At 44.3% G+C, this 21,076-nt stretch overlaps 1 long non-coding RNA gene across 25 annotated transcripts; it reads right to left on the bottom strand.

Annotated features, from left to right (window-relative positions):
• Positions 1-10,962: 10,962 nt before the first annotated feature.
• Positions 10,963-19,083, bottom strand: LOC119296154. 25 transcript variants are annotated; one of them, XR_005144924.1, is made up of 11 exons: positions 18,507-19,083; positions 18,324-18,373; positions 17,806-17,894; positions 14,229-14,315; positions 13,734-13,854; positions 13,376-13,584; positions 12,779-12,909; positions 12,230-12,424; positions 12,078-12,132; positions 11,627-11,740; positions 10,963-11,518 (listed from the first exon to the last, which is right to left on the bottom strand). It is a non-coding gene; the product is annotated as an uncharacterized LOC119296154 (long non-coding RNA). The 25 variants fall into 25 exon arrangements; XR_005144925.1 differs by having other exon boundaries at positions 11,627-11,737; XR_005144919.1 differs by having other exon boundaries at positions 12,253-12,424; positions 18,507-19,082.
• Positions 19,084-21,076: the final 1,993 nt, after the last annotated feature.

Raw genomic sequence — 21,076 nt, 5'->3', positions numbered from 1 at the left:
GCCGGTCCCATAGGTGTTCGTGGATCAGTTTCCCCGACATGATCCATCCTTCTTCTCCACTAGAAGCACTAGCGATCCCCAAGGTGAAGAACTTGGGCGAATATAGCCTTTATCCAGTAGCTCCTTTATCTGCTTCTTAATTTCCTCCAAATCTTTTGCGGGCATCCTGTACGGTCTCTTAGATATCGGCCCTGTGCCTGGCAAAAGCTCAATCAAAAACTCAATTGCTCTATCCGGTGCATTGCCTGGCAACTCTTCTGGGAATACGTCAGGAAAATCCTTCACCACGGGTACTTCCTCCTGTACAACTCCTGTTAAGGAATTTATTTGAGTCCTCCTTGGCACATGCCGGGATACATACTTGATCCTTCTTCCTTCTGGTGTGGTAAGCAAAATCGACTTACTGGTGCATTCAATGTTCCCTCCATACTTCGATAAACATCTGGTGTGTAGGGCCATAGCTCCTGCTGAAACATTGATCTATTCCCATAAGCAAAATCGACTTACTGGTGCATTGATCTATTTACATCGAGGGAATTCACATGGTGATTTCTCTTTAGAACATATACTCCGAATATTATTAAGGAGCTATAATAAATATTCCATTAACTGGAAATCACCCATAACACATTTGCATTATTCTTCAACTCTTCTTTTATCCGACTCAACTTTCTATCCTTCCTTTCCGACCTTTTAGTAAAATTGAGTTGCAATTCTACTTCTCCATAAATGTTCCAGATCTGCCCATATATCACATCTGGTGTGTAGGGTCACCCCCCTATAATTTCAACCCATTTGGAGTTCATTCAAATGGGTTTCGAAATTCAAACTTGTTTGAGTTAAATCCAACAGGTGTGGATTTTGCTTCCTCTAAAAATCCTTAGTCTATTTTTGTCAAATTCCTCACATTTTTGTGAGTCCGGGAAAATAATCCCCATGCCCAAATTCTATTTCTACCTTCATTTCTTCTTCTTTTTCTTCTTTGACATTTTTCTATTTTTGGGAGAAAGAAGAAGGAGAGCAGCCGCAGCTCGGCCTGCTCGCAGCAGGCCACGAGGCCCAACCAGTGGCCCAACTAACCCTTCGTTCTCCTCCTGCGCCGCCACACGCCCATCGCCCGATCCCCATCTCCCTCTCGTCTCCTCCTTTGCGCTGCCTCCCACAGAGAAAGAGAGAGGAGTAGAGCCTCACGCCTAACCCCCACGCTCGCCATCGTGCCATGATCGGCCTCCGCGCTACCACCGGAGCGGCCAACTCCGGCGACCCCATCGCTATCACGCCCTGTCGCCACCACCAGAGCCCGCTGCCACCGCCATCGGATCTGGCTGTGCCTCGCCAGGGTCCTCCCCTGCCATGCCTCAGTCCCTGCTAGAGCTCCTCTGCACGTCATAGACAGGAGCTGGAGCTCCTTGCCACATCGCTGCCGTGCCCCGTCGCTCACCTGACCGCGTCCACCACCTGAACTTGCTGCTCCGCCGCACCACGGCGCTCCTCTGCTCCGGCCGTCCCTCTGCTGCAAGCCGACCTCCACCTTCCGTTTCGGCCAATGCAGTTCGCCCAAGTTCCTGCTCAACATCGTCATCACTCGCGTGCCTCTGCATCTTCTACCACAACCGCCCCATCTGCATGCTACCATGCGCCAGGCGGCATTGCTGCTCCACCAGAAGGTCCTTCACCCCGACTCCACAACCACCAAACCAGGAACGCCAAGGCCATCTTCGAGATTTTTGCCAAGTACCACAACCGTCGGTTCCGTTCCATCTCTATCAAGGCCGAGATGACGCCCAGTACCAGGAGGTTGATGACCCGTCAAGTTCATCTACATGCGTGTACGATCATCTTCGCCAAAGACCGCGTGTACGACTACACATCGAACCGTGAAGTTTCACAAGATACCAAGTACCATGATGGTCGGAGCCCTCAGATTCGTCAAGTTCGACCACAATGTGTGTACGACTACCATCACTGAAGACCGCGCGCACCACTACTTCCGTGGAGTCCACTACCATTGCATGAACGACTACTTCCTCTATGACCCATGTACCACTACTTCCTTCGACGTACTCGTTCCACCCAAAAGTGCATGCTTCAAAGGTATAACCAATGAGACGATCACCTGTGGACCGAATGCATGTGTGTTGTATGAGGTGCTCGTGTTTGCACCGTGTCAGAGTTGTCATTGCAAGTTCCTCCTCGTTTGCCATGCCGTCGAACCATGGGAAACCCGGCATCCGGGATCACCCACCTTCTTTTGCATGCTCACGTCCACACTTTCTTTTGCACCGACTCTCGACGAGTTGTCGGATCATCGAAATGTTGCCGTGGCAACATTTCCGTTGTCGTTGCCATGGCACCCCTTTCGTTCCGCCATGGTGACCAAATGCTTCATAACATGCTCATGTCAACATTTTATAAAATTGCATATAACTTGTTTATGTCATCCGCTTCATGATAACAACATTTAAATGCTTAAAATTGTTGTTTGCTTTAAATTGCTAAATAACATATGGGAATTTCTGGAATTGTTGTTTGTTAAACTTGCCTAAATGGGTGGTTTGCTCGTGCTTCACCTCTTGCCATGTTTAATAACATTTAATGTTGTTGGGTACATAACCGAGAGAGAACTAAATAATTGATGTGGTGTTTCGTCAATATGTAACTCGTTGCATATTGAGCTCCACTTAATTTGTAGTATTGTTTGTGCACTTTGCCATGCCATGCCTCATTAAATCGGACATGCATCATATTTGTTTGTGCATCATGCCATGTTTATGTGATGGTTTTTTACCATGTTGTTTGCTTCTTTCCGGTTTGCTTCTCTCGATAGCTTCGGTTTCGTTTCGGAGTTGTGAGGATTCGTTCGACTACGTCCGTTTGTCTTCATCTTGGTCTCGTTCTTCTTCCTTGCAGAATCTCAGGCAAGATGACCTTTACCCTTGATATCACTTCTATCTTTGCTTGCTAGTTGCTTCGTTCTACCGCTATGCTGCGCTACCTATCTATCACTTGCTTTACCATGCCTCCCATATTGCCATGCCAACCTCTAACCTTTTTCACCCTTCCTAGCAAACCTATATACTTGGTAAAGGGTGGAAGGCTTGGCCTTATGCCTGGTGTTTTGTTCCACTCTTGCCGCCCTAGTTTCCGTCATACCGGTGTTATGTTCCTTGATTTTGCGTTCCTTACGCGGTTGGGTGATTTATGGGACTCCCTTGACAGTTAGCTTTGAATAAAACTCCTCCAGCAAGGCCCAACATTGGTTTTACATTTTCCTAACAACCTACTAACTTTCCCTTTGGCAGGCCTACCCAAGGTTCATCTTTATTTTAAACCCCCCCGGGCCAGTGCTTCTCTAAGTGTTGGTCCGAACCGAGTAGACTGCGGGGCCACCTCGGGGAAACTTGAGGTCTGGTTTTACTCGTAGGATGTCTCATCCGGTGTGCCCTGAGAACGAGATACGTGCAGCTCCTATCAGGATTTGTCGGCACAGTCGGGCGGTCTTGCTGGTCTTGTTTTATCATTGTCGAAATGTCTTTTAACCGGGATTCCAAGAATGATCGGGTCTTCCCGGGAGAAGGAATATCCTTCGTTGACCATGAGAGCTTGTGATGGGCTAAGTTGGGACACCCCTGCAGGGTATAAACTTTCGAGAGATGTACCCGCGTTATGTGGCAGATGGGAATTTGTTAATATCTAGTTGTAGAGAACTTGACACTTGACTTAATTAAAACGCATCAATCGCGTGTGTAGCCGTGATGGTCTCTTTTCGGCGGAGTCCGGGAAGTGAACACGGTCTTTCTGTTATGATTGTGTGTAAGTAGTTTCAGGATCATTTCTTGATCACTTCTAGCTTCTTGACCGTTCCGTTGCTTCTCTTCTCGCTCTTATTTGCGTATGTTAGCCACCATATTTGCTTAGTGCTTGCTACAACTCCACCTCATTACCACTTCCTACCCATAAGCTTAAATAGTCCCGATCTCGTGGGTTTTGAGATTGCTGAGTCCTCGTGACTCACCAGATACTATCACAATAGTTGCAGGTGCCGATGACACCAGTGCAGGTGATGCAACCGAGCTTAGATGGGAGCTCAACGAAGATCTTGGTCGTTGCTATGTTTCATTTCATGTTGATCAGTAGTGGAGCCCAGTTGGGACGATCAGGGATCTAGTAGTTGGGTTATCTTCTTTTCTTTTGGCTTCATCCGTAGTCAGACTATGTGTGTATTTTGGATGATGATCTAATTATATGTTCATTGTGTGAAGTGGCGATTTTAAGCCAACTCTTTATCTCATTCTTGTTCATTACATGGGATTGTGTGAAGATGACCCTTCTTGCTAGGAAAATGTAAAACCAATGTTGGGCCTTGCTGGAGGAGTTTTATTCAAAGCGAACTGTCAAGGGGGTCCCATAAATCACCCAACCGCGTAAGGAACGCAAAATCAAGGAACATAACACCGGTATGATGGAAACTAGGGCGGCAAGAGTGGAACAAAACACCAACCATAAGGCCAAGCCTTCCACCCTTTACCAAGTATATAGATGCATTAATTAAATAAGAGATATTGTGATATCCCAACATAATCCTGTCCATCATGGATCAATCTTCGACTTCACCTCCAACTAACAACACTATAAGAGGGCTGAGCACGAGCGGTAACATAGCCAAACAACGGTTTGCTAGGAAGGGTGAAAAAGGTTAGAGACTGGCATGGCAATATGGGAGGCATGGTAAAGCAAGTGATAGGTAGCGCAACATAGCGATAGAACGAAGCAACGAGCAAGCAAAGATAGAAGTGATATCGAGGGTAAAGGTCATCTTGCCTGAGATTCCGCAAGGAAGAAGAACGAGACCAAGAAGAAGACAAACGAACGTAGTTGAACGAATCCTCGCAACTCCGGAACGAAACCGAAGCTATCGAGAGACACACCGGAAAGAAGCAAACAACATGGTAAACAACCATCACATAAACATGGCATGATGCACAAACAAATATGATGCATGTTCGGTTTAATGAGGCATGGCATGGCAAAGTGCACAAAGAATACTACAAATTAAGTGGAGCCCAATATGCAACGAGTTGCATATTGACGAAACACCACATCAATTATTTAGTTCTGTCTCGGTTATGTACCCAACAACATTAAATGTTATTAAACATGGCAAGAGGTGAAGCATGAGCAAACCACCCATTTAGGCAAGTTTAAACGAGGTCGGAAACAACAAACAACAATTCTAGAAAATCCCCATATGTTATTTAGCAATTTAAAGCAAACAACAATTTTAAGCATTTAAATGTTGTTATCATGAAGCGGATGACATAAACAAGTTATATGCAATTTTATAAAATGTTGACATGAGCATGTTGTGAAGCATTTGGTCACCATGGCGGAACGAAAGGGGTGCCACGGCAACGACAATAGAAATGGTGCCACGGCAACATTTCGATGATCCGACAACTCGTCGAGATGTCGGTGCAAAAGAAAGTGTGGACATGAGCATGCAAAAGAAGGTGGGTGATCCCGGATGCCGGGTTTCCCACGGTTCGACGGCATGGCAAACAAGGAGGAAATTGCAATGACAACTCTGACACGGTGCAAACACAAGCACCTCATACAACACACATGCATTCGGTCCACGGGTGATCGTCTCATTGGTTATACCTTTGAAGCGTGCATTTTTTGGTGGAACGAGTACATCGAAGGAAGTAGTGGTACACGGGTCGTAGAGGAAGTAGTCATTCATGCAACAGTAGTGGACGTCATGGAAGTAGTGGTGCACGCGGTCTTCGGCGACGGTAGTCGTACACACATTGTGGTCGAACTTGACGAATCCGAGGGCTCTGACCATCATGGTACTTGGTATCTTGTGAAACTTCATGGTTCGATGTGTAGTCGTACACGCGGTCTTTGGCGAAGATGGTCATACACGCATGTAGATGAACTTTTGACGGGTCATCAACCTCCTGGTACTGGAAGTCATCTCGGCCTTGATAGAGATGGAATGGAACGCGACGGTTGTGGTACTTGGTGAAAATCTCGAAGATGGCCTTGGCGTTCCTGGTTCGGTGGTTGTGGAGTCGGGGTAAAGGACCTTCTGGTGGAGCAGCAACGCCGCCTGGCGCATGGTAGCATGCAGATGGGGCTGTTGTGGTAGAAGATGCAGAGGCACACGAGTGATCACGATGCTGAGCAGGAACTTGGGCGAACTGCATTGGCCGACACGAAAGGTGGAGGTCGGCTTGCAGCAGAGGGACGGCGGGAGCAAAGGAGCACCGTGGTGCGGCGGAGCAGCAAGTTCAGGTGGTGGCCACGATCAGGTGAGTGAAGGGGCACGGTAGCGATGCGGCAAGGAGCTCTAGCTCCTGTCTATGACGGGCAGAGGAGCTCTGGCAGGGATCGAGGCACGACAGGGGAGGACCCTGGTGAGGCACAGCCAGATCCGGTGGTGGTGGCAGCGGGCTCTGGTGGTGGCGAAAGGGTGTGATGTCCCTGTGGCCACCGGAGTTGGCCGCTCCGGTGGTAGCGGGGAGGCCGATCGCGGCTCGATGGTGAGCGTGGGGGTCAGGTGCGAGGCTCTGCTCCTCTCTCTTTCTCTGTGGGAGGCAGCGTGAGGGAGGAGACGAGAGGGAGATGGGGATCGGGTGATGGGTGTGTGGCGGCGTAGGAGGAGAACGAAGGGAGAGATGGGGATCGGGAGAGAGCGTGGTGAGGGGCTAGGGTTATAGGCACGGCTGGGCTTAGGAGGGTTAGTTGGGCCGCTGGTTGGGCCTCGTGGCCTGCTGCGAGCAGGCCGAGCTGCGGCTGCTCTTCTTCTTCTTTCTCCCAAAAACAGAAAAATGTCAAAGAAGAAAAAGAAGAAGAAATGAAGGTAGAGATAGAATTTGGGCATGGGGATTATTTTCCCGGACTCACAAAATGTGAGGAATTTGACAAAAATAGACTGAGGATTTTTAGAGGAAGCAAAATCCACACCTGTTGGATTTAACTTAGACAAGTTTGAATTTCGAAACCCATTTGAATGGGTTGAAATTATAGGGGGGTGACCCTACACACCAGATGTGATTTATGGGCATATTTGTAACATTTATGGAGAAGTATAATTGCAACTCAATTTTACTAAAAGGTCGAAAAGGAAGGATAGAAAGTTGAGTCGGATAAAAGAAGAGTTGAAGAATAATGCAAATGTGTTATGGGTAATTTCCAGTTAATGGAATATTTATTATAGCTCCTTAATAATATTGGGAGTATATGTTCTAAAGAGAAATCACCATGTGAATTCCCTCAATGTAAATAGATCAATGATCTATGCAATTTATTTAGCTGAGGTTTAATAAGGGCTGCACGATGACATGATGCAAATGAGATGAAAAGCCTGACGTGAACAAAACAAAATCACACGATGAAACTCAGAAAACATGGAAGGCATCTGGAGCGTCGGTCTTGGGGTGTTACTCATCAACCCAACGGCTGAGTGTCATCCGATGAAAATACCAGGTGATATTTGCCTTATCTATTTTTTGGTGCATATTTAATTCTTCGAAGAACAATTACTTTGGTTTGTACATTTTTATGTGCAGGACAATGATTCGTTATAAAGATGGTGTCATGTTGTGCTTATGGAGTGTGCGTTAGCATCATCATGCACCGGTGTCCGCGCCCGCTTGCTGTTGAACGGTGTGCGCAAGCCGCCGCCCGTGCAGTTCGATCTACATCAAGTCGTCAGGATCGCGCCCATGATTGATTCGCTGTTTGCGCAGCTTACCGCGCCTGCGATTGACTCACCCGTACGCACCGGCTTACTACGCCGTGTCCGACTCATCTATCTGGTCCCGCGGCTGACTCGCCAGTAATTGATTTCAGCTTTACCGCAGTGATCATCGGCTCCACGACGGATAATTCCCGGCCTAACATATCAGGTGAACTCCATCCAATATATTTTTATATTACATATTAGTTACTTTAAAAGAGCAATTACTCTAGCTTGCAAATTCTTTAAATGCAGGACAAGTTGTCTACTGCAAAAGGGACCGTTATGTCATCGAGTTGTTGAATGATTCATACCAGGAGTATATAACAAGTATTGCGAGGATCATCAACTCGCTTCAAGCTTCTGGTTTACATAAATTTTAGCGTTTCGCTGTTCAAACTATATGCCAGTTTATATCACAGTCAAGTATGGAGAATCTCAAGACAATTCCTCGAGTCGTCTTAAGGCTCGGGGGCAACAAATCTTGCCAGTTTTAGCAAATTCAAAGAACCCCAGGACGTTGGAGGGAAAGATAATCCGGTCCCGTAGGCTGTTGCCATATTGATGGAAATTTAAATGCCGAGCAATCAGAAAGCTCCGGCTCAAAAGAAAGTTTACGGGTTATCAGAAAATATTCCAGTTCAAAATCCGGTTCAAGGGAAATCTGTCTCTCACAAAGTCTGGAGCTCTTAATATCCGGTTCAACATCCGGTTCAGGAGGAGGGCATCTCTCGCAAGTTTGAGTTCTCAGAAAAAGTATTGCTCATTCGGGGGCTTCTGTTCAATGAACATAGCGCGCTCACCCATCTTGATACGGCACCAACCACCTTATTGGACATTTGGAGGCTTCCTGTTCAATGAACGTAGCTCGCTCACCCATCTTGATCCGACCTCCTGCCACCTTATTGGACATTTGGGGGCTTCCTGTTCAATGAACATAGCTCGCTCACCCATCTTGATCCGGCCTCTAACCACCTTATTGGACATTTGGGGGCTTCCTGTTCAATGAACATAGCTCGCTCACCCATCTTGATCCGGCCTCCGACCACCTTATTAGACATTTGGGGGCTTCCTGTTCAATGAACATAGCTCGCTCACCCATCTTGATCCGGCCTCCGGCCACCTCATTGGTCGTATGGGGGGCTTCCTGCTCACCGAGCATAGCTGTTCACACCCATGTGATCCGGTTTCCAAGCCGAACATTGAGTTAAACCTGCCTGTTTGCTTGATGCTACTTCGCTAGGTGACACGCCGAACTCTTAACAGTTATTCTTTCAGTAAGACCCTGAACTTGTCAAGGTTCAAACGGCGACCTTTGTCACGTGAGAGCCGGCTTACAGAGAGCTAGGATAAACTCACCTATTGTCGCAGCCTCTCCGCTATGTGGCCAATTTGTATTCTTACCAGTTACTCTTTTAAATAAGACCCTAAACTAGTTAAGGTTAAAACAACGGATTTATGTCACGTGAGAGCCGGCTTACAGGATAAAACTGAATTTTTTCAAAAAAACAGAATAGAGCTACACTCTTCTGGACCCGTAAAGCTTCCGACTTACAGACTTACATCCTTACAACATCATTATGATACTGGTCTACATGTATGACTTCATATTTGAATAAATATTTCGGGTTCTAACCCGCCCTAGCTTTTGACATTAAGTCGCCAGTATGCTTTGTATTGCACAATTGGAATCATGCGCTTATAAATCTTTGGGTTGTCACCCTCACTGGATATGGCGATGTAAGCCGAGAATATAAGCCAATTTTACATGTATGTTTTTAATTGTTATAAGAATATGTGAGGTTTGATAACCCGCCCTGGCTTTTGATTAAGTCGTCAGTATATTTTGGCTTCGATGGCTTTAATTCTAGTCTTTTCCATAATTGCATAAGACTATATTATGTTTGGGTTGTTACCCGCCCTGGCTTTTGATGTTAAGTTGCCAGGGCATATGTTGTTTAAAACTTTGTGTAGAACATGTAGAGCTATGGCTTACATAAATGATTTAGTTCAAGCCCATCATAAAAGATTAAAATTGGTGTTTCAAAAGGGTTATCAGTTCTTGATTTTTACAAAGGCTATAAGCCGTCGGGTTCCAAAAGTCTCGGATTACAATGAATGCGCATTAAATCGCCATCGACCAAGAGCCACTGAGTATTTAACTCTTTATTTACTCATTAATAGACAAGATCTTATGATTGTTTTCATATCAGATTATATTATTGCAATCTTTAAATAGCCAAACATGGCTGGATTTTTCATTACGGTTGTCACAACCAGTATTGAATGATTGAGGTTTTCATACCGGATTATATTATTCAAATCTTTAATAGCCAACATGGCTGTAGTTTTATTATGGTTATCAATAACTAGTATTATGATTGAGGTTTTTAAAGCCGCTTCAGAGCAATGGCTATTATTCCTTCATCTAAAAATACTGGCTCACAGCAGAGAGCGTGGTTCAACATTGAAGGATTTCAGCAACATCATCCGGACAATGGATATGGTTTTATTTTACAGTTGAAGGAATAGTCCCGTGTTGATGCAGGTAGACGACCCGACACTTGGGGGCTACATTTTTCAAATCATGATTATATCAAACTAGTTAACCCGTTGCGCCAAATGGCGTAGAGACACGCTAAAACCATGTTGTCGATGAAAATAGTTTCATTTTGTAAGGACATATTCGATATTGATAGTAGAATGCCCATGTGTTAAACCATGTTATACTGATAATATGTTTACTATGCTGCGAAATCCGAGTTTGAAAAAAAACTGTATAACATGTACAGACCAGGTAAGGAAGCATTGTTTTAGTTGGAAATATGGTTATCATGAATGAGAAATCTAAGTTATAAAAAACATATTTATATAAGATGTATAGACCAGTTAAGGATTTATTTTTTAGCAGCACCAAACTTTTATTTCTATGTGCATGAAATAAAAAACTCTTTGCATTGTGCTACCTAGCCCATCCCACAAACAATGATGTGTGTAACCCGTTGCGCCAAATAGCACAGAGGCCTGTTCAAAAAAAAAATAGCACAGAGACCTGCCGAATCCATGTACACATTGTAAAAAATACCATGGTTGCGTTGACCCGACCAGGCACCATCGAACGACAAGAGATGCAGCAAAATCGGGGGACGCTCGCAAGGGTAGGTCCACATAGAAATTACAAGCTTAAAAACAACGATATACTCAAAAGAAGTACCTTGATAGGAAATTATGCCCATTGCTAAATCACAACTTGACAACATTAATGTAAATATATGACCAAGTCATACTTCCATAATACAGAATCAAGTAACATGGATCCCACAAAAAAATTTAGCTTCAGACCAGAATACAGATCTTTGTCCTTGTATCCTTTTTCTTCTCCAAACTCAATTGTGATGCCTTTCTCGTATTCATGTATCGTGTGCTTCTCCAATGACAATTTTTCTTTTGCAAACCATGTAGCCATAGTTTATTACCTCTCTCACCCTCTCTCAATCTTAGCTTTAACTTAAATTATTCAAGGACGACAACTGCTGAGAATGCAGAAACACAAACTAACTCATACAGAACTATGGAGGACAATTTTTCAACAATTCAGAGCTCACTCTGTATCCAAAGAATTTTATATGAACCTTGTGTCCATGGTCCAATGCCAAACAACAGGCCAACAGGATAATATCATGTGTGACTTGTGTTGCCTGAAACAAAGGACAAACCGTAAAGATATTATCAGCGATTATACCGCCTCAAGAAAATATCGGTGACGCTCCCCTGCATTTGGCAAAACATATGTTAAGAACAAAGTACCTTAATGGCATATTCATGTTAATGAAAGTGAAAATAGTGTGTATTCCATATCAGGCAGCTTTGTTTTATAACCTTTTAACTCAACTTCAGCCTGACTTGATTGCCATTGATGGCTTTATTTATGAAGACATGGTGCCTTATCTCTAAAAGAAGAACTTCACACGCAAACTAACCTGGTTCAGTCTGCTATATTAAAGAAAAGATCATTCTATGAATGCAAATGCACCAACCCCATACAGATTTTGAATAAAAAAATACGATGATGATGCATTCTTTATCATCTATCAATAAAATAAAGTGCTGAAGAAAACAAATTAAGTATGGACAAATCAGACAGGATCACAACGTGATATATATCGAGTAAGCATGAACTTCGATACAAACAAAAAAGAAACATCATGAACAATGAAATATATATCTGGTCAAATTTGATGCCAATGGCAAGCAAATAAATTTCTTTACTTAGGAAATAATGTTTCATGTCACACACACCTAAGTGAGGAACATGATTTCTTCGTCTTACCTGATACAATTATGTTATTTTAGTTTGACCATTCCCTATCATCATCAGGGATATCCTGCAGAACAATAAATACGAAAATCCATCATCATCAAAAATATCCAGCAGAAATCATGCACATGGAGTAGGGTAATAAACCAAATGTAAGGAGAAACCTTCAGGGAGGAAAAAATCTCACTGAAAGAAATGAGGTCATAACTAACTGATGCACACTGTTGACAATAAGGCCAAACAAACACCCAAGGGTCTTGGGTCAATACCAGAGCAGCCAAAGAGAAACTTTTTTATGTCGAGTCCATCCCTACCGCACATAAGCTGGAGGCTTGCATGGAATATTTCTTTCTTGAATGCTAATCAGATCATCAACATGCCACAGACAGAAGGGAAACCAAATAGCAACGACGAACAATTCAGTTTGCGATTAAGGAAGAGAATTGCTGAATTACAAACCCGAAAGAAGGAAACACTAAGTTAGTTTCTGCAAAATAGGAAATTTTGTATTGTTCTAACACTAATAGATTACAAAACAAATCTGCCCAATAGAAAATTGGCTTGATGCATTCAATACGCTTTAACGAGCAATAGTGTGGATGGCCTTAGGACTGCACAATCTCTAGGAGCTATCTATTTATGAACGGAGGTAGTACGAAACAGAGACATGGTCCATGATTTAATCTATTGATACTAATTACAACAACATGCACCTGGAGCAAGAGGGGGCACAATCTCGTGTTGTTGCTCTCTGAAATAGAGAACACTTTTATATTGTTCAACATGGTGGCTGAAGTAGTATGTTTGACTGGTGGTGAGAAGGATGACCCCGGCTCCCAGCTCACTACACACCAAAAATTGGTAACTTATTTCCAGGATCAAACCATTTGGAAGCTCTATATTATACAATAAAAAAACAAAAACAAGTTTCACAATGGCAACCTAATCAAGAACATGCTCTCCTCAGTCAGATAATCACTTAACGAAAAAAGAGAAAGGATCTAGAGCACATCACACAAGTCTACTGAGATCAGGAGCAGACAAGAACAAGGGACATTCATATTTCATCATCAATACCTCCTATACTATACACAGCCTGTAATAAAAAATCTAAAACTTAAAATGTTGTGAAACCAAAAGAAAACACACTGTAAAGAGATGTAAAAGGGACATGCTCGTTAAACTTTGCAATCTCTTCCAAGGAAATTTTTATGAAAAGAAAATGCAGTGGGTCTCATTGCCAAGAAACTCATGATTCCCATTAACAGACCACGATATTAATTTTTGTAGTAATATAATACAGGCTGTACCTTCAAATGTTGCTTGTAGTCGCTTTCTTTTAGAATTTCCTTCATTTACCAGCTTATCCCTGAAAAGTTGGCAAGAAAATCAATTTCATAAGTGAATGTTCTGCAAACCAGGAAGAAACAAAATCAAGCTACCAAAAGAGAAAACTGGGACAAAGTGATCCTGATCAGTGCAACCCCCAGCTTGAACATGACCTTGCGCTTCGCTATTCCTGCAGAATAATAGTGTGCAATGAATGAATAGGAAAATTAATCTTAGCTGCACACACAAAAATATTTGTTGGAAGAACTTTTTGTAGGGTAGTGGATTTTATTGCTTAAAATTTAATGAGAGTGAACAAAATCTAGAAACGAAAAGTACATCACTAAGTTGCGCGTTTCCATGGAGCAGCCGCTGCTTCCCTTTGAGCCACCATACCCACTGTTTACACATGTGCAGGTTGCCTCTGCCAACAACTCTTATTATCCGCACCTTCCTAGTTCTGAAATTAAAGGAATGGAGCACATAGTTTAAAGATTTAAGAGAATAGTAAACAACTGCAGGTTTCAAAGGTGTGGTAAATTTAACTTGCATATTTGCATATGTAGACACCGTATAATGTAAGGATGGCCGTGCCAAAATAACTAAGATACATGCTCTTATCTTATACGCTTTAAAACCCGCGAACATGATTGTCGTGGCTTGTCGCGGCGTGTGTATTTTTGTGGGAAAACATGCTAATATGTGCAGAAGTAAAGAACAAATCGTGTGGATGCTTGTTGGCATGTATAAAATCATAAGAGCATGACAGAAGAACCATGATTATGAAATCAAAATAGATGGATTGCTAGTGCAAGAAGAGAGTTTAGTTATCACCTCAGCTCACCTAGGAAGAAACATCAACTTCCATTTCCAAAAGAAAGATGGCCAGGAAACCGAAGCCGCAATTTGTTAGATAAATACCTGCAAATGATTAATTGTTCAAGACTACTTTAGGAACAATCACTCTGAGCAATTAACGATAATAAACAGAGAACAAAAAGGAACAAAATAAAGCCAGATTTGTTCAACTAAAAGGAATCGTCAAATGCAGCAATAACATGTGTGCATTTTTCTCCAATGATAAACCCAGGCATCAACTTGCAGCAAGATCAGCACCTGCAAATAACACACTGGAGCACCAGAGCAGGCGGCTTTGACAAATCACAAAAAAAACAGAAAAGAAAAATAAAGAATCAGGAGAATAAGCAGAGAAACATGGGACAAGGGGCAGAGGTACAAATCAGAAGGCCGAGGAGAATAGCGCTTACTTGTCCTAAGACATTGTGTTTAGGGGAAAAAGGTACCAAAACACCAGGTTAACTTAAATCAATTCAGAGTTAAATAACGTGGTGAAAAAGGAAGAATATCATCTGTGTATTCTTTTCACCAAAAGAAAAAGGAACTCCAGTACATAAAGATACAAAGCAAATGTAAACCAGCAGCAAAAGTGAAGAGTGCTAAAGCAACAACAACAACAACAACAAAAACAAAGCCTTTAGTCCCAAACAAGTTGGGGTAGGCTAGAGGTGAAACCCATAAGATCTCGCAACCAACTCATGGCTCTGGCACATGGATAGCAAGCTTCCACACACCCCTGTCCATAGCTAGCCCTTTGTCGATACTTCAATCCTTCAGGTCTCTCTTAACAGACTCCTCCCATGTCAAATTCGGTCGACCCCGCCCTCTCTTGACATTCTCCGCACGCTTTAGCCGTCCGCTATGCACCGGAGCTTCTGGAGGCCTGCGCTGAATATGCCCAAACCATCTCAGACGATGTTGGACAAGCTTCTCCTCAATTGGTGCTACCCCAACTCTATCTCGTATATCATCATTCCGGACTCGATCCTTCCTCGTGTGGCCACACATCCATCTCAACATACGCATCTCTGCCACACCTAACTGTTGAGCATGTCGCCTTTTAGTCGGCCAACACTCCGCGCCATACAACATCGCGGGTCGAACCGCCGTCCTGTAGAACTTGCCTTTTAGCTTTTGTGGCACTCTCTTGTCACAGAGAATGCCAAAAGCTTGGCGCCACTTCATCCATCCGGCTTTGATTCGATGGTTCACATCTTCATCAATACCCCCATCCTCCTGCAACATTGACCCCAAATACCGAAAGGTGTCCTTCCGAGGTACCACCTGGCCATCAAGGCTAACCTCCTCCTCACACCTAGTAGTACTGAAACCGCACATCATGTACTCGATTTTAGTTCTACTAAGCCTAAACCCTTTTGATTCCAAGGTTTGTCTCCATAACTCTAACTTCCCATTTACCCCCGTCCGACTATCGTCAACTAGCACCACATCATCCGCAAAGAGCATACACCATGGGATATCTCCTTGTATATCCCTTGTGACCTCATCCATCACCAATGCAAAAAGATAAGGGCTCAAAGCTGACCCCTGATGCAGTCCTATCTTAATCGGGAAGTCATCGGTGTCGACATCACTTGTTCGAACACTTGTCACAATATTATCGTACATGTCCTTGATGAGGGTAATGTACTTTGCTGGAACTTTGTGTTTCTCCAAGGCCCACCACATGACATTCCGCGGCATCTTATCATAGGCCTTCTCCAAGTCAATGAACACCATATGCAAGTCCTTCTTTTGCTCCCTATATCTCTCCATAAGTTGTCGTACCAAGAAAATGGCTTCCATGGTCGACCTCCCAGGCATGAAACCAAACTGATTTTTGGTCACGCTTGTCATTCTTCTTAAGCGGTGCTCAATGACTCTCTCCCATAGCTTCATTGTATGGCTCATCAGCTTAATTCCACGGTAATTAGTACAACTCTGAACATCCCCCTTGTTCTTGAAGATTGGTACTAATATACTCCGTCTCCATTCTTCTGGCATCTTGTTTGCCCGAAAAATGAGGTTGAAAAGCTTGGTTAGCCATACTATCGCTATGTCCCCGAGACCTTTCCACACCTCAATAGGGATACAATCAGGGCCCATCGCCTTGCCTCCTTTCATCCTTTTTAAAGCCTGCTTCACCTCAGACTCCTTGATGCGCCGCACAAAACGCATGCTGGTCTCATCAAAGGAGTCGTCCAGTTCAATGGTAGAACTCTCATTCTCCCCATTGACCAGCTTGTCGAAGTACTCCCGCCATCTATGCTTAATCTCCTCGTCCTTCACCAAGAGTTGGCCTGCTCCGTCCTTGATGCATTTGACTTGGCCAATATCCCTCGTCTTCCTCTCCCGGATCTTAGCCATCTTATAGATGTCCCTTTCACCTTCTTTCGTGCCTAACCGTTGGTAGAGGTCCTCATATGCCCGACCCCTTGCTTCACCAACAGCTCACTTTGCGGCCTTCTTCACCATCTTGTACTTCTCTATGTTGTCTGCACTCCTATCCAGGTATAGGCGTCTGAAGCAATCTTTCTTCTCTTTAATCGCCTTCTGGACATCATCATTCCACCACCAGGTATCCTTATCTTCGCTTATCCTTCCCCTGGACACTCCAAACTCCTCCTAGGCCACCTTACGGATGCAAGTCGCCATCTTCATCCACACATTGTCCGCATCCCCTCCTTCCTCCCAAAGGCCCTCCTTAATTACCCTCTCCTTGAACACCTGAGCTACCTCCCCCTTGAGCTTCCACCACTTTGTTCTAGCGACTTTGGCACACTTATCCCGCTGGACATGAATCCGAAAGCGGAAGTCAGCAACCACCAGCTTATGCTGGGGTACAACACTCTCTCCAGGTATCACCTTACAGTCTAGGCACGCACGCCTATCTTCTCTTCTTGAGAGGATGAAATCAATCTGGCTAGAGTGTTGGCCACTACTAAAAGTCACCAGATGTGATTCTCTCTTTCTAAAGAGGGTGTTAGCTACACTCATGTTGTAGGCTAGGGCAAAGCTTAAGACATCTTCTCCTTCTTGATTCCTGATGCCATAGCCAAAGCCCCCATGCGCCCCTTCAAAACCTGTGTTAGATGTACCCACGTGGCCATTGAGGTCTCCTCCTATGAAGAGCTTCTCACCAATCGGTACACTCCTAACCATGTCTTCCAAGCCTTCCCAGAACTCATGAACTACGTACTGACAAAAGAATTCAGAAAAATTGAAGACAACTCTTGCAGCCTCATTACTCTCATCTTATCGATATTAAAACAGAAGATTGCTCAGCCGGATAATCATGAATGTGTAAAGTCTAATAATCCTAGAAAACATCAATTCACGTTCCTGAGGAAGCAATGTAATGGAGGAAGAGGATGTTTGGCGCAACGGGAAAGCACTTTTGCATATTATCTTTTATGTTTTTATCAGTCTTCTCCAAACAATAATTTTCTTCTTGGCAAAAGAAGCATGCAGGCCACAAGGTCCTGCGGCAAAAAGAAGAGGGTGGAGATTTGCATCTTGCTACAGTAGAAGTCAAGTGCAAGGGAAATGATACCTAATTGGAACTGCTAGAAGGCTCTGACCAAGCGCAATAATTATCTCGCCAATATAAAATTTCAGCTATTCCACTGCTCCGACTCAGATCTGGAAATTCATGGAGATATGTTAGTTTAGAAGGCCAGGCATCAATTCAAATAATAATAACCACCATGTTTATCCGCTGACATAATTGGACCGAAGCAAGCGCCACACCGATGCTACCCTAACGATACACACCACACAGGCTTAACAGTAGTGGAAATTAAACCATGGCCTGAAGAAAAGAGTTGAGCAAATAAACCATGTAACAGGAAACTCATGGCATGTGTCTCATGCAACATTGCTATTTCTTATAAACACAAAAAGATCCAGACAAGAAAAACTTTGAAATGAACAACCCAAGCTATGTTGAATGCAGACTTCTCTTTCTTGCAAGAAAATGCCTACTGGCTCACCAAAAATAACAAGGAAGCTTATTCCCACACAACAAATGGTCAACAACCATAGATGAATCAAAGAAATATGGTAACTTACCAGCTAAATATTCAGGGCCTAATGAGTCCTTCAAACAAATATTGTCCTCCCTAATAAGGCACAACAATCTGCACACTTTAGAATGAAATTAAGTAGAAATATAGATGAGGGAACAAAAAAAATCAGATGCGTGATTCATAGAAAGAGAAGAAACCACACACGTAGGTTGAAGGAAGAGCTCACCCGGACCTGGCGCTTCACCATAGTTGAGGGCACGTCAACCGCCGATACACTCAATAGAGGGCTTACTTGATTCGAAGAGGAGAGGAGGCGGCGGCCACTGAACTTGCCGCCAGCAACGGTGCAGCTACCCCTCTCGAGCGTGCAGGCCATGGCAGAGAAGAGTGCATCGGGCCAACCAGCAGCGGCTGAAGTTGGTCCTGCCGCTCCGACCATCCTTCACGGCTGACCACGCCTCCTTGCTCCTGCTGCTCTAGCCGGCAAACCTCCCTCCACGGCCGACTCCGCTCGCATTTGCCGCTGCACCAACCCTGCTGCTTCCCGATCCGGGCGCCGCCAGCCTAAGCGATGGGCCGACGATGGCGTCCTTCCCTGCCTTGTACCCTCCAAATAGACATGGATCCGTGGTAGCCTTTAGAGAATTCGCGGCAATGGTGGGGAAGCGGGAGGAGAGGCGGTGAGTGGGAGGGGGCTAGGGTTCGTGGCCTCTGCTGTGACGGCTGACGAGGGAGAGAAATCGAGGGAGGGAGGGGTTCAGCGTGTGGGCGAGGGGATTGGACTAGAGGCCCACGCTCCCGCAACACAAACGGCGCACGCGACACACAGAGAGAGGGCATGAATCCTTTCTCACGTCTGGACACCTCACCCAGCCAATCGCCGTGAGCGACGAGCCCACCAGTCATTGGGCAAGAAGAAAAACCACCAGGTGAATCCAGATCTACCTCGAGGTGAACATCGGACGAAGGAGATGAAGCCTTGACCAAGATCCAACGATCAGGAATGCATTTCACGAGGGATTGCTGGGGAGCCAAGTTGGCTAGCAACCTTATAGGTTTAAATATGAAAGTCACGTGTCGCTGCAAGCATGCACCATGACACTCGGGGGCTAATATAAACTTATTTTAAATTCACCTCATTGAAGACCCGGGCCATCACGGACCTTGGGGGCTACTAATTGCTTCTGTCAAAGGATTTGTATTAAAGTAAGTCTTAAGTTATCACTATGTTCTCCTCTTAAGACTTGGGGGCTACAGGTGATATGCATATAAGGGAGGAACATCTTCAAATTCTCAGAGCAAACCAGGTATTATATTATTATTGGAGAAATTTTCAAAGTTTATTTCCTGTAAAGCTATTCATAAAAAGGTTTAGAGAAGCCGACTCAATGATCGGAAAGCTACATTTACAAAAGCAAGCACCAAGTCGCTATAAGATTGACCATGTGTCTGCAACAATCATGACCCGACGTCACCAACAATTATGACCCCACGTCAGCAACAATTATGACCCTCATCTGTTTATAACCCGGTAATTTCAGTAATCATAAATTGGCAAGATCTACATCTTCAAGCCGGCTGAAAATCAGATGAGTATTTCAAGACCAATATTTTTGTCAAGTTAGAGCATTAGAGGCCGACTCAAATGGATTCTTTCTTATAATACTTTTCTACAACCAAATTGACTATGAAGCTGACCTATTTACCTAGACTTTCTAGAATAAGGACATGACAAGGACATAAGGATGATCAGCAGCCGGTTCAGAAAAACTTTTAACCCAAAGCACAACTTGTTAAATTTGTTCTTGTGTTTATTTTTGCAGGATCAGTTTAACATGGATAAATAGAAATTAAACTGGGGGCTAATGTCGAGGATATACCCCGTGTTATGACCCAGTCAGAAGTATGATCCGTCCGGACTTGGCGACTCACTAAGTGACTCGCCCGGATCTCTCCACTCGCTGATGACCCGGCCAGGCCTGGCGACTCAATTGGTGACCCGATAGGCGGGTCAGAGGAACTACAAGACCCGGTGGCCCATAAGGCGGCTCATGGGAATGCCGACTCATGTTATTGTGGGTCGGTTTAATAAGAAAGGCATAAGGAATATTTCCTTACAAAGGAAGCAAGACTAGAACCCCACTTGTAATAGAGTAATCATAATCCTATTAGGACTAGTCATGTAACCCACCCTGTCAACTTATATAAGGAGGGGCAGGGCACCCCAAGAGGGGACAAGTTTCAAAAGTTAAGATAGACAAGTCAATAGCTCCCGAGATAGAGGTGGCGAAAGAGCGCCCTTGTAATCGTGAGCATCACCATGATCAATATAACTGAAGCAGGATGTAGGCTTTTACCTCCACTGTGAGGACCCGAACCTGGGTAAAACCTCGTGTCTCTCGTCCCGCTGAACCCCTCCCAAGCTACTACCTAGATGCATTGGCCTCACGACTAAGTCCTCACACTAAGAACATCTACCGTGACAAATCCACGACACTACTGGTTATTGAAGGTGTCTCAGTCATATCTACATAGTTCTCGAACCTAGAGGGTCCGCACGCTTAACGTTCGATGATGATATTGTATTGTATGAGTTGTGTGATTTGGTGACCGAATGTTGTTTGAAGTCCCGGATGAGATCGCGGACATGACGAGGAATCTCGAAATGGTCGAGAGCTAAAGATTGATAAATAGGACGATGGTATTAGGACACTTGAAGTGTTTCAGGAAGCACCAGGTACTTATCGGGTCACCGGAAGGGGTTCCGGGCACCCCGGGCAAAAGATATGGGTCTTA

The sequence above is a fragment of the Triticum dicoccoides genome, chromosome 4B (assembly GCF_002162155.2).
Source record: "Triticum dicoccoides isolate Atlit2015 ecotype Zavitan chromosome 4B, WEW_v2.0, whole genome shotgun sequence".
Lineage (NCBI taxonomy): Eukaryota > Viridiplantae > Streptophyta > Magnoliopsida > Poales > Poaceae > Triticum > Triticum dicoccoides.
This window is presented reverse-complemented; position numbering and strand designations above follow the sequence as displayed.